We start from the raw sequence: 12,271 nt of genomic DNA on the forward strand, positions 1-12,271 counted from the left end.
ACAACAATGTTTATTGCAGCATTATTTACCATAGCTAAGATATGGAACCAACCCAGATGCCCCTCAGTAGATGAATGGATCAAGAAAATGTGGTATATATACACAATGGAATTCTATGCCTCCATCAGAAAGAATGACATTGACCCATTTGTTAGGAAATGGAAATACTTGGAAAAAATTTTATTAAGTGAAGTAAGCCAGGCCCAAAGAAACATAGGTCCCATGGTTTCCCTTATTTGCAATATCTAGTATATGTATGAGTCAAGCGGAAAAGGTCAGATAATGTGATGTCAGGAAAATGAACCCTTAGATATGTATTTTAATGTGTTGTTTTTTTTCATGCATGTGTTTCTAACACATTTATAAAATTATCTCTTTGTTGCTTTGTATGTCCCTCCCCCACAGTATAACCCCTGCTTTCACTATATTTGATGTCAGTATAACTTGTGGAGGAGATGGGGAAAATCCAGTTGTTTAAGGATACAGGTGGACCTGTTGCAACAATGAGAAGTACAAGTTGTCATGTCCAAAACGAGCTTTACAACGTCGGTGCGGGGCGGGGGGAGGCAAGGGGGGGAAGGAGAAGGATTAGGATTGGGGGGGAAGGCGGAGGCTGGGAAGGGATGTGAAGGGTAAACCAAAGGAGGAGGCTGCAATGCTTGGTAAGAAATGTACGCATTATCCTGCCCATGTAATTGTAACCCCTCTGTACAGTATGTTCACAAATAAAATAAAATTAAATTTAAAAAAAATGTTAAGTAAAGCTGAACTTTTTTGGGTTGCAGGAATTCAGGAAAATCTGGGATAATGGAACTACAGTGTATTTCATAATATCAGGATTTGTGATCAATGGGTATAATAATCCTCTTATGGAAGAAGATAAGTTCAGAGATAAGAGTGAGAAAATCTGTAGGGTTTGGGAAAACCTGCAATTTATTTTGAGGATTACAGTGAAATTTCAGTTAGGATTGCACAAAATGAGCATTTTTTCATAAATTTTAGAATTGGGATACGGTTAGTGGCAAGGATATGGTTAGGATTCCAGCCATAGTTAGGGTTAGAATGAAGGAGAAAAATAATGAGGGTCAAATTGAACGTAAATTTTAATATAAGCCTGGTAAGAATTAGAATGAATGTGAACTAAAGTATTGCTATTAATATCAGAATCTACTTGCAATATTCAATATACCAGTAAAGATTAAGTTTAGGGTTAGAAAATGACTAAGATATTGGGAAAAAAATTGAAACCTATGTTTGGAAGGCTTATTTGAATCAACTTAGGATGAATGAAAACTAGTGTAACACTAACTAGTTAGTGTTAGTAATGACATATAATTTGGATTAAAATTAGGGTCAGTATTTTGTTCTGCTTATGATCAGTGTTATGAGTAGGAAAGTTTTACTATAAAATTGAGTTTTCACTAACAATTAGAAACAAAAATGTGAGCGTGAATGGTAACTAGAGCATTATCATTATATTTATTTCTCAGTGATCATTCTTGTAATGATTAATGAGAGTTTTCCAGCGAGTTTTAGGTTGAGAGTTAGCTTTAAGTAAAGGACTACATGATATGTTAATCTGAAATTGTTTTAGGATACAGTGGTTCAGGAAAAGGTAGGATTAATGGAAACTACAGTATTTTTCCTGGTAAGAGAATTTTAGGACAAGTAATATAATGGTTCATGTTAGGGACCAAGATCACTTCAGAGGTAGAGTCAGGAAATTTGTTGGAATTAGGGCAAATTGAAACTCATTTCCAGAGTGCAAACTGGAATATTCATTACAATGAATAAAAACTAGAGTATTTTTTTTTTTTTGGGTCCGGTCGTGGGGCCTGAACTCTGGGCCTGGGCGCTGTCCCTCAGCTCTTCAGCTCAAGGCTAGTGCTGTACCACTTGAGCCACAGCGCCACTTCCGGCTTTTTTTCTTTTTGCTTATGTGGTGCTGAGGAATTGAACCCAGGGCCTTGAGCATGCAAGGCAAGCGCTCTACCACTGAGCCACCTTCCCAGCCCTAGAGTATTTTTAATATTAATTTTGGACTATTAGGTTTCAGTTCCAGCTGGGCTCAGTGTTAGCATCAGGGAAATGGAAAATTTATGGTCAAACTGAAAGCAAATCTGTGAATAACAATTCAAGATCGAATTAGGATGAATATGAAATAGGAAACTGCTAATAATATTAGGATTAGGGTATGATTAATGTGAGGGTTAGCCTGAATGTTGTGTTAGAAAAATGGCACGATATTGAGTAAAACTATAAATTATTTTAAGAAAGATGAGTTGAATCAAAGACAGGATGTATAAATTTAATGTACTTTTGTTGCTTTTAGAATCCAAAGGCAATTTGTTCTAGGGTTAGGGTTACTTTTCTAATTAATGAACTAATGAATTAAAGGCACAATACTTTCATTCTTACAAACAAAGACAGTCACAATATGGGGAAAAAACAATTTTCTAAATGAAAATGTGTCTTAAAACATTTTCCAACCAGGATTAAATAATAGTGAACAGGGTGTCATTCATTAAAATTAGGTAAGTTGATGATAAAACTTTCAAAAATATAGAAAAACACATAAATTGGAACTCATATATGTTATTGGGAAAACAGATACTTGCTCTTCCTGGGAAATTGTGTGTGTGTGTGTGTGTGTGTGTGTGTGTGTGTGTGTATGCACCCACCACAGGTCTTCAAATGAGGCCTGGGCCCTGTTGTCAGCTTATTCTGTGGAAGTATGGCACTAAACCACATAGCCATAGGCTTTCTTCTGACTTTTTAGTAGTTATTTTGAGATACATATCTCATGGATTTTCCTGTCTGGACTTAATCTTCAGATCTCCAGCAATCCTTGCGTTAGTGTTACTGTGGGTGCTACCACAAAGTGACAGTTCATTAAACTGGGAGCAATATGGAAGTATTCGTGCAAGATATGAAGTAACCAGTTCATTAATGTGAGAGTAACATGATCACATTAGATTGCCTTCAAACACATTATTTCTGATGAGTTTAACTGAAGCCCAAAGCAAAATCCAAACCTATTAGCCACACTGTATGAAGTATCACATATTCATGATTTAGAATATGTACAACGAATTAAATCCTGAATCAAAAGACTTTGTTGCCTTAGCACCAAAGAAATAGAGTGTCATTGAAATGAAGTCCAGACTGGAGGCCTGTAGCGAGCAGGAGAGCATCTGCTTAGTGTGTGTCTAACCCCCAGGACCGTAAAGAATTAGGAGAGAAAGTGTAAGAGAAAGAGGAAAGGAAAGGAGGAGGAAGGGGTAAGAGAGGAGGAAGGGGAAAACAGGAGGGAGAAGAGGATCGAACAGGGAGAAAGTAGAGGTAGGAGAGAAGGAAGAGGGAAACAGGACCCTGGAGAAGAGGAGCAGGAAAGGGGGCAGGAAGAGGAAAATAAATGCAATATAACAACAAGAGTTGTTGGAAAACATTTTGCATAAGCGATCTGCATATGCATGGCAGGATAATTTTCTACTCAGAGAAAAAGCTAGCACAGTGACAATATGGGTAATACCTGTTGCTCAGTCATTTTATTCTCTTTCTTCAGTGAGGAGTTCAGAAGAAATGCTGAGTTCGGTGTTTTACAGATATACTTCAGGAATTCTTTTTCATGAATCAAAAAATGGAAAGAACTAAATGCAACTTCCCTTAATTAAAAAAGAATAGAAGCTATATTTATTTGTATTACTATGCATGAAGAAATCCTGGAGATTTCTGGTTAATTCAGATGGCCCCGTGCAAAAATATAGGACAAAAGGGAAGTAAAAATGTTTTTAAAGTATAATAGGTTATCATTGATGAAAAGTTTTACTGGAAATTTTTCGTTTTTCTTTTTGTTTTGTTTTTGCTTTGCCAGTTGTTTATTGCTCCAAGGCTGTGCCCTGGAGCCCTTTCCAAGTCACCACGTGAAACTCCATTTCTGTATTCCCTGTGGGTGTGGGTGCTTCCTCAGGCCACCCGTTGAGATGTGTGGCAAACTCCTTTACAGTGGATGTGCAGTGAGTGGATGTGTATGCATGCTCCCCAGCATTGCCAGATGAGCCCTGCCCACCCTTCCCACCTAACTTCCTAGTCTCAGTTGCTACATTTCACCCAGGAGCTGGCAGCCATGGGTCTGTAGTTGAGGCCACTGCTGCCCTGTCCTCCTCCAGCTGTGCTGGTACTGGTCTTCTGTGCTCCTGAGTGCCTGGCCCATCCTACGGAGACTCTGTTCTGGGGTCACTCCCTGCCCCCATGAGTGCGGGGTGGGGGGACACCATGTTTGTACACTGCACAGTCCATGAGTAAAGTAAGGCTGGGCATGAAGTCTGCCCCCTGGGGGCCAGGCAGCCCAGCCTTGGTTCACCTCATCAGTCTTTAAGGGGGTCTGGGTACTGGAGCCATGTGTTGGCCCCTCTACCAGCTTGCTTGTGACAGCTGCAGCAGCTCAGCAAGCCCCTTCAGCATCTCTGTGGACCTCCATTTTCTGGTCCTTGTGGACTCAGTACAGGGCCAACCCTACATATGTCAATCAGTGCCAGAGAAGCCTGGACTTGCAGCACACCAGCTGCAGCACCGGGGGAATGAATCCCCTCTTTCTTTGCTGTGTAGCCTCCTCTGTCGCCCTTCTGGCCCACATGGGCCCAGCTCTGGGTGCCATTCTAGAGATACTCCATTTGGAGCCAATGGGCTCACCCCCTACCCTTGTTGTTCTTCAAAGCAGGAGAAAGGGTTTGTCCTTGGAAATGTAGGCTGCACAGATGGTAGCCAGGACTTGGCTTCTGCCCTGCCTTCCCCCCTAGCTTTGGCACCTGAGTCTGGGTTGCTTGGTTTGGTTACTAATGGAACCTTGTTGGCTACAGCCCACTGCAAAAGTCCTGCACCTGCAGCAGCAGCAATGCGGTGTCCTGGGTCACCACATGGACCTCTGATGGGTCTACTTGGGCGGGGTGTGGTTTTCATTTCAGGACTCCCATTAGGAAGTGCCACTCCCCTTCGTGGTACTGCAAGCAAGAGGTGCCACATAAAATTTCTACTTTCTAACATTTTCCTTCACTGAGATAAACAGAACTTGGAGATTTAAATAAGTTTTATAAAAACAAAATATATAACCTATATCACTTCAACGTTTTAAACCATTGCAATATTTTTTATCCAGTAGGAATTCTGTCTGTAATTACTTTTTTTACATTTGAATGTAACTAATGTAATGTATTTTGTGTGTATTTTACTATTCTAGTATAATTTCATTTGCACTACTTACATACAATTTTTATTCAAATTCTGAGATTTAATCACGTGTTTATGGATAAGAGTTTTGTTGTACTTTTATTTCAGTATTCCATTACGGCCTTATGAATACAAGCAATAAAATCCATTCTTGCTAGTATAAAGTTCAATGATTTTGGACTAGAGAATCAAGGATATAGCATTACATATCATACAGTAATGTGTATCACTTTGTTTAATACTGCTCCATAAAATAATTAATAATTCAAGTGGGAGCCACTTCATCTGGCATGCTGGTCTGTGTGGTGAAGTAGGATCCTAGTGGCAGCCTGCCCATATTGGGCCATTGTGGGCACCTCGCATGGGACTGTGGGAGAAGATCAGGGTGCACCTGCTGTTCAGCTAGGGCAGCAACACAGCAGCTGCTGTGTGAATGACAGTGTCACTGACTCACATCTAACACATGCCTCCCCCCTGGGCTTGGGCCCTGAGGATCAGCCCCTGGGAGCACACGCACACCGTGGGGCAAGGGACGCCTACCTAGGAAGGTGTGCAGACCAAACAGAAGCCACTCTGCAGATTGGCTGGTACAATATTTTTCTTCTTAGAGCAGGGGACAATTCTGCTCTGCTGTGGGGAGAAAACAAGAAAGACAGACCCAGGCGGGTGAAGCCATCAATTTGTACTCAAGCTGGCAAGGAAACTTTCCTCCATGCACTCTCCAGCAGGCACAGGAAGCCCTTCCATGCTCCTTGTCCATGGAGTAGCAGCCAGGGACACTGACGTCTGGTACTCCTGGCTGCTCTTTTGGGTTTGTTTGTTAATTTATACAGACAGCCTCTCCCTCAGACAGCAGAGTTACTCTGGGTTTTGTAAAACGTTCTGCATCTGAGCATTCCCAATGTTTTGTTTTTGCATTGTTTCTTTTTTTTTTAATTTAATTTAATTTTATTTGAGAACACACTGTACAGAGGGGTTACGGCGGAGGAGAATCTGGAATCTGAACAAGCTTTTGCATTGTTTCTTGTAAATGCTTTGTGAAATTTGTGTTTTAGGTGTTGAGGTGCGAGAGAAGGAGCCAGATTATGAACATAGTTTCCTACCAGTCTTTCATTTAAAAATGAAAACAGATTCTCTATAAAAATGCCTATCAGGAAATAAATTTGAGAGGGAAAAAAGGCTGCTTTCTCATAAGATCAAAATATGCTAGTTTTATATGCATATTTTATGCACTCCAAATACAATTAAGTAACACATTATCTAGGAACAATTGTCCAGAGCTAAGAGTTAAGTGTCTGGGAGCTAGAGGCAGGGTGTTTGTGAGTTTTATACAAAGGGAGGGAAGAAAATTAAAATTCATAAATGACTTTGTAGAATCAAGGTGGCAATACAAAAGGAGTGTCACAATAAACTTTGCTATTCGTGGTCTTTTATTGTTACATATGAATTTTTGGTTGCTTCTTCTATTATATATATATATATATATATGCATATATATATATATATATATATTCTATTATATATTGGTAGGTGTCACGTTGAATTTGGATATAGCCTTTGGCACTATTGCCATTTTCATGATGTTAATCCTCCCAATCCAGGAGAATGGGGAGTTTCCCACTTCCATAACTCTGCTTTAATTTTCTTTTTCAGGTTTTTAAAGTTCCCATCATAGAGGTCCTTCAGCTCTTAAGTTAACTCCTAAGTATTTTATTTTTTGTGTGGCTAGTAAAAAGGGGTTGCTTTCTTAATTTCAGCTGCACTCTTATCGTTATTGGAATACAGGAAAGCCTTTATTTTCTGAGGGTTAATTTTATACTCTGCTAGTTTGCCAAAGTTTCTGATCAGCTCAAGTAACTTGGGAATGGAGTCCATGGGTTTCATTATATACAAGACCATGTCATCTGCAAAGAGGGAGAGTTTTACTTCATCTTTTGCTATTTGGATCCCTTTAAGATTGCATCTTATCTTATTGCCCCAGCTAGCATTCTAATTCTAAGTTGAAAAGGAGTGGAGAGAGCAGACATCCTTATCTCATTCCTGAATTTATAAGAAATGGGTTTAACTTCTCACCATTAAGTATAATGTTGGCTGTAGTTTTATCAATTCTTAGCAGAAAGAATAGCACTAGAGCAATATTGTTCCAAATTTCAAACGCTACTAAAAAGCCATAGTAATAAGAACAGCTTGGTTCTGGCACAAGAACAGACTTGAGGACCAATGGAATCGGACTGAAGACTCAGAAATTAATCCCCTGACCGATAGCCACCCAATCTTTGACAAGGGATCTAAAAAAGGAGAATGGAAGAAAGACAGCCTTTTGAGTAAATGGTGTGGGCAAAATTGGTTAAACACCTGTTAAACTAAAGCTGGATCCATATATACCATCCTACACAAGAATCAACTCCAAATGGATGAAGACCTCAAAATAAAAGAGGACAACATGAAAACATTACATGAAGGAATAGAATAAACTAAGACTTTTTAGCACATACAGAAATTTTCTTAATAGAGAGCTAGAAATAAAGAGTAAAGAAAAATCAGTTAAGAAATTCATTCCTTAATTCATCTCTTTAGGAAACAAGTAATTTACTATTACAAGATGAGATGGAATTATAAATTCCAAGTGCTGATGCAGTCTGTATTTAATAAACATATTACAATAGTCAATAAAAAGAAATCAAAGAAAGGTTGGACAAATGGAATTGCATGAAACATGAGAGCTTCTGCAAGGCAAGGGTCATAGATAGCAATATCAATAGAAAGCACACGTTCTGGGAGAAGATCTTCAAGAGGTATAAAACGGACAAGGTCTTATATCGAAAATGTACTTAGGACTCTAAAAATTAAATCCCCCAACAGCAAATCTTCAAAGAAACAACTGCTCGATAATTAAGTGGGCTAAAAACTTAAAGAGAGACTTCTCTGAAGAGTAAATAAAAATGGCCACTAGACACATGAGAAATGCCACAAAAGAAATGCAAATCAAGACAACATTGCGATTGCACCTTACTCTAGTTAGAATGGCTATAATCAAGAAATTTGGTAACATGTTGGAAGGGATGTGGCTAAAATGGAACCCTATTTCATTGATGATGGGAGTGTAACCTTGTTTAACCACTTTGGAAAGCAGGATGTAAGGTCTTCAAAAGACTCCATGTAAAGTTCCCTTATGTCCCAGCAATCCCACTTTTGGACATTTAGGCATTTACCCAAATGATCACAAACAAGGTCATAACAAAGTTGACTGTGCAACCATGTTTATTGCTGCATTATTCACCATAGCTAAGAGCTAAGATATAGAACCAACCTCGATGCTCCTCAGTTCATGAATGGATCAAGAAAATGTGATACACACACACACACACACACACACACACACACACACACACACACACACACAAACACACACTGGAATTCTATTCCTCCATTAGAAAGAATGAAATTGTCACATTTGTTAGGAAATGGAAAGACTTGGTAAATATTATATTAAGTGAAGTAAGCCAGGCCCAAAGAAACATACGTCCCATGGTTTCCCTGGTTTGCAAGGACTGGGACATGTCTAGGACAAGCAGAGAAGGTCAAAAGCTATGGACATATAACCATATAAGATGACATTAAGTGAAAGGCACCCCAAGTACGATACACAAGTGATTTTTTCTTTCTTGTTTTTGTTTTTAATATACTTATAATGCACTATGTGATTCTTTTGTAGGTTCATCCTCCCATGGTATAATCCCTGTTTTCAGTGTATTTGATTCCAGTGTTCTGTATTTTTATATACATTTTTGTAATTTGGGGAGTGGAAAGATTATAGCAGAATGCTGAAAAGGGGATGCAGGTTGACCCATTGGGAAGATGAAATGTACAGGACAATGTGTCGAAAATGAATTTACAATGTCGGGTAGGGGTAAAGGAGGGAGGAGTTGGAGAGTTGGAGAGGGAAAGGATAGTAGGGGAAAAACAAAGGAGGAGGTAACAATGCTCAATAGGAAATGTACTCATTACCCTACTCATGTAACTGCAAACCCTCTGTATAGTATTTTTACAATAAACAATATAAAACTCTCTTTCTGGTATAGATTTCCAGTGCTGTCTTCGGTATTGCATTTTTTGCCTTTTCTGGCTGTGGTTAGGTTCATCTGCATAGTGGATCAGTAATCTTCAATGCTTCTTGATCCTGAAGTGGGACTTGGATTATCCAGTGATGGTTGGAGCTAGGCCAAGGACAGGACAAAACCACTTCCAGGGCATGGCTTCTTCATTTGCCCCTATGCAACTAGGATTGCAAGCAGAATTTCTCTGAATTTGACTCCAAAAAACAATCACTGAACCAAAAGGCAAGGTCACCAAACACCTCCCCTCTTCCCCCCATTCCCTTCTTTCTTCCTCTTTGGGAAAGTACAAAATAATTTTACAGGTTTTGCAGGTTTTGGCAAACACACAAATTGCCCACCACCTCCACTTTTAAACTAGGTTCAAAGTCACTAAGTCATGTAAACGGATAATGCCACACTCATTATTCTGGACAACAACTTCAGGTTGTTTGATCCTTTAATTTGTTGTTTGTGGTGGCGGTGGTAGGAGGGCCTGAACTCTGGGTCTGGTTGCTGTACCTGCTGAGCTTTTCAGCTCAAGGCTAGTGTTCCTACCACTTGAGCCACAGAGCCATTCCCACATTTTTCTGCTTATATGGTGCTGAGGAATTGAACCCAGGACCTCATGCATTCAGGAAATCACTCTACCACTGAGTCTCCTTCCCAGACTTAATGCTTCAATTCTTTAAATTTTATTTTCGTCAGTCCTGGGGTTTAATCTCAGGGTGTTAACATATCCCTGAGTTCTTCAGCTCAAGTGGAGCCCTTTACCAGTTGAGTCACAGTGTCAATTCCTGCTTTCAGATAAGCGTCTTTCAGACATTCCTGCCAGGGTTTGCTTTGATCAGTGAATTTTTAAATTATATTTCTTCTATGTATTTATTGGAATATTGCAGTCTATCTTGAATTAAAGTTTTCTGTAAAACTTTGTCTTCAAGTATTCCAATAGTATTAAATATTACATTTACAATCTATTCTGTAGCAATACATTTTGAAATTATTATGTTAAGATGAAAATCTTGTTGTTTGTAGAAAAATCCCATTAAAGTCCAAATGGGACATATGCTCATTTCAGCAGCTTTGAGTCTCCTTCTTATTTATTTATTTATGAAAATACCATACAGAGGGGTAACAATTACAAGGGCAAGATAATGAGTACATTACTCATCAAGCATTGTTGCCTCCTCCTTTGTTTCCCCTTCCCATCTGTTCTCATCTGCCCCTGGCCGAGCTCTCCAGACACCCCTTTGCCCATCCCCCACCCTCGCCGGCCAAGTTGTAAAGTTCGTTTTTCTTTTATTTTTTATTTGTTTATTTTTTTATAGTGAGAATACCAAACAGACAAGTTACAATTACATGGGCAAGATAACGAGTACATTTCTTATCAAGCATTGTTGCCACCTCTTTGTTTCTCCTTCCCATCCTTTCCATACTACCCCCCAGCCCCACCCGATCCTCCCCCCACCCCCCATCAAAGTTGTAAAGTTCGTTTTTCGTCCTAACAACTTGTATATCTCATTGTTGCAATGAGTCCACCTGTATCCCTAGTTAAAAGATTAGGTTTTTCCCTTCCCCTCCACAAATTATACCAACATCAAATACCATGAAATCAGGGGCTATACTGTGGGGGAGGGACATACAATGCAATATAGAAATCATCTTATAAATATGTTAGAAAAAATCGCAAGAAAAAAAATTGAATCCTTATTGTGTGGTTCATTCTATCTAACATCAACTTGTCTGACCTTTTCTGCTTGTCTCAGACATATACTAGATAAGGCAAATAAGGGAAACAATGGGACCTATGTTTCTTTGGGGCTGGTTTACTTCACTTAATATAAATTTTTCCAAGTCTTTCCATTTCCTAACAAGTGGGGCAATGTCATTTTTTCTGATGGAGGCATAGAATTCTCTTGTATATATATATATATATATATATATATATATATATATGTATGTATATATACACATATATATACATATACATATATATATATACATATATATATCAAATTTTATTGATCCATGCATCTACTTAGGGGCATCTGGGTTGGTTCCATATCTTAGCTTTGGTAAATAATGGTTCAATAAACATAATTGTGCTGGTAGCTTTAATATGATCTTCTTTGTGACCATTTGGGTAAAGGCCCAAAAGTCGGATTGCTTGGTCATAGGGGAGCTCTATGTGGAATCTCTTGAGGAACCTCCATACTACTTTCCAAAATGGTTGAATAAGTTCACATGCCCACCAACAATGCAATAAATTTTCCTTATGCCCACATCCCCTCTAGCATCTGTTGTTATTAGACTTCTTGATTATAGCCATTCTAACTGGGGTGAGGTGGTATCTCAAAGTTGTTTGCTTTACATTTTTTTTTTTTTTTGGTCGGCTGTGGGGCTTGAACTCTGGGCCTGTGCGCTGTCCTTCTGCTCTTCAGCTCAAGGTGATAGCTCTACCACTTGAGCTACAGCTCCACTTCCGGTTTTCTGGTGGTTTATTGGAGATAGTTGTCTCACGGTCTCTCCTGTCCGGGCTGGCTTTGAACCGCGATCCTCAGATCTCAACCTCCTGAGTAGCTAGGATTACAGGCGTGAGCCACCAGAGCCCGGCTTGATTTACATTTCTTTTATGATTAGGGAGGTTGAGCATTTCTTCATGTATCTATTGGCCATCCTTCTTTCATTTCCAGAGAAGTTTCTCTTTAAGTCTTTAGCCCACTTACTTATTGGGCAGTTGTTTTATTGAGGATTTGTTGTTGGAGGATTTAATTTTTTTGAGTTCCAGGTATATTTTAGATATGAGACCCTTGTCTGTTGTATGGTAGTGAAGAGCTTCTCCCAATCAATGGGCTTTCAATTGATCTTGCTAACTATGTCATTTGCTATGCAGAAGCTCTGCAATTTCATGCAATTCAATTTGTCCAACATTTCTTTGATTTGTTGTAATT

Source organism: Dipodomys spectabilis, unplaced genomic scaffold (assembly GCF_019054845.1).
Source record: "Dipodomys spectabilis isolate Male_0828 unplaced genomic scaffold, ASM1905484v1 ptg000405l, whole genome shotgun sequence".
Lineage (NCBI taxonomy): Eukaryota > Metazoa > Chordata > Mammalia > Rodentia > Heteromyidae > Dipodomys > Dipodomys spectabilis.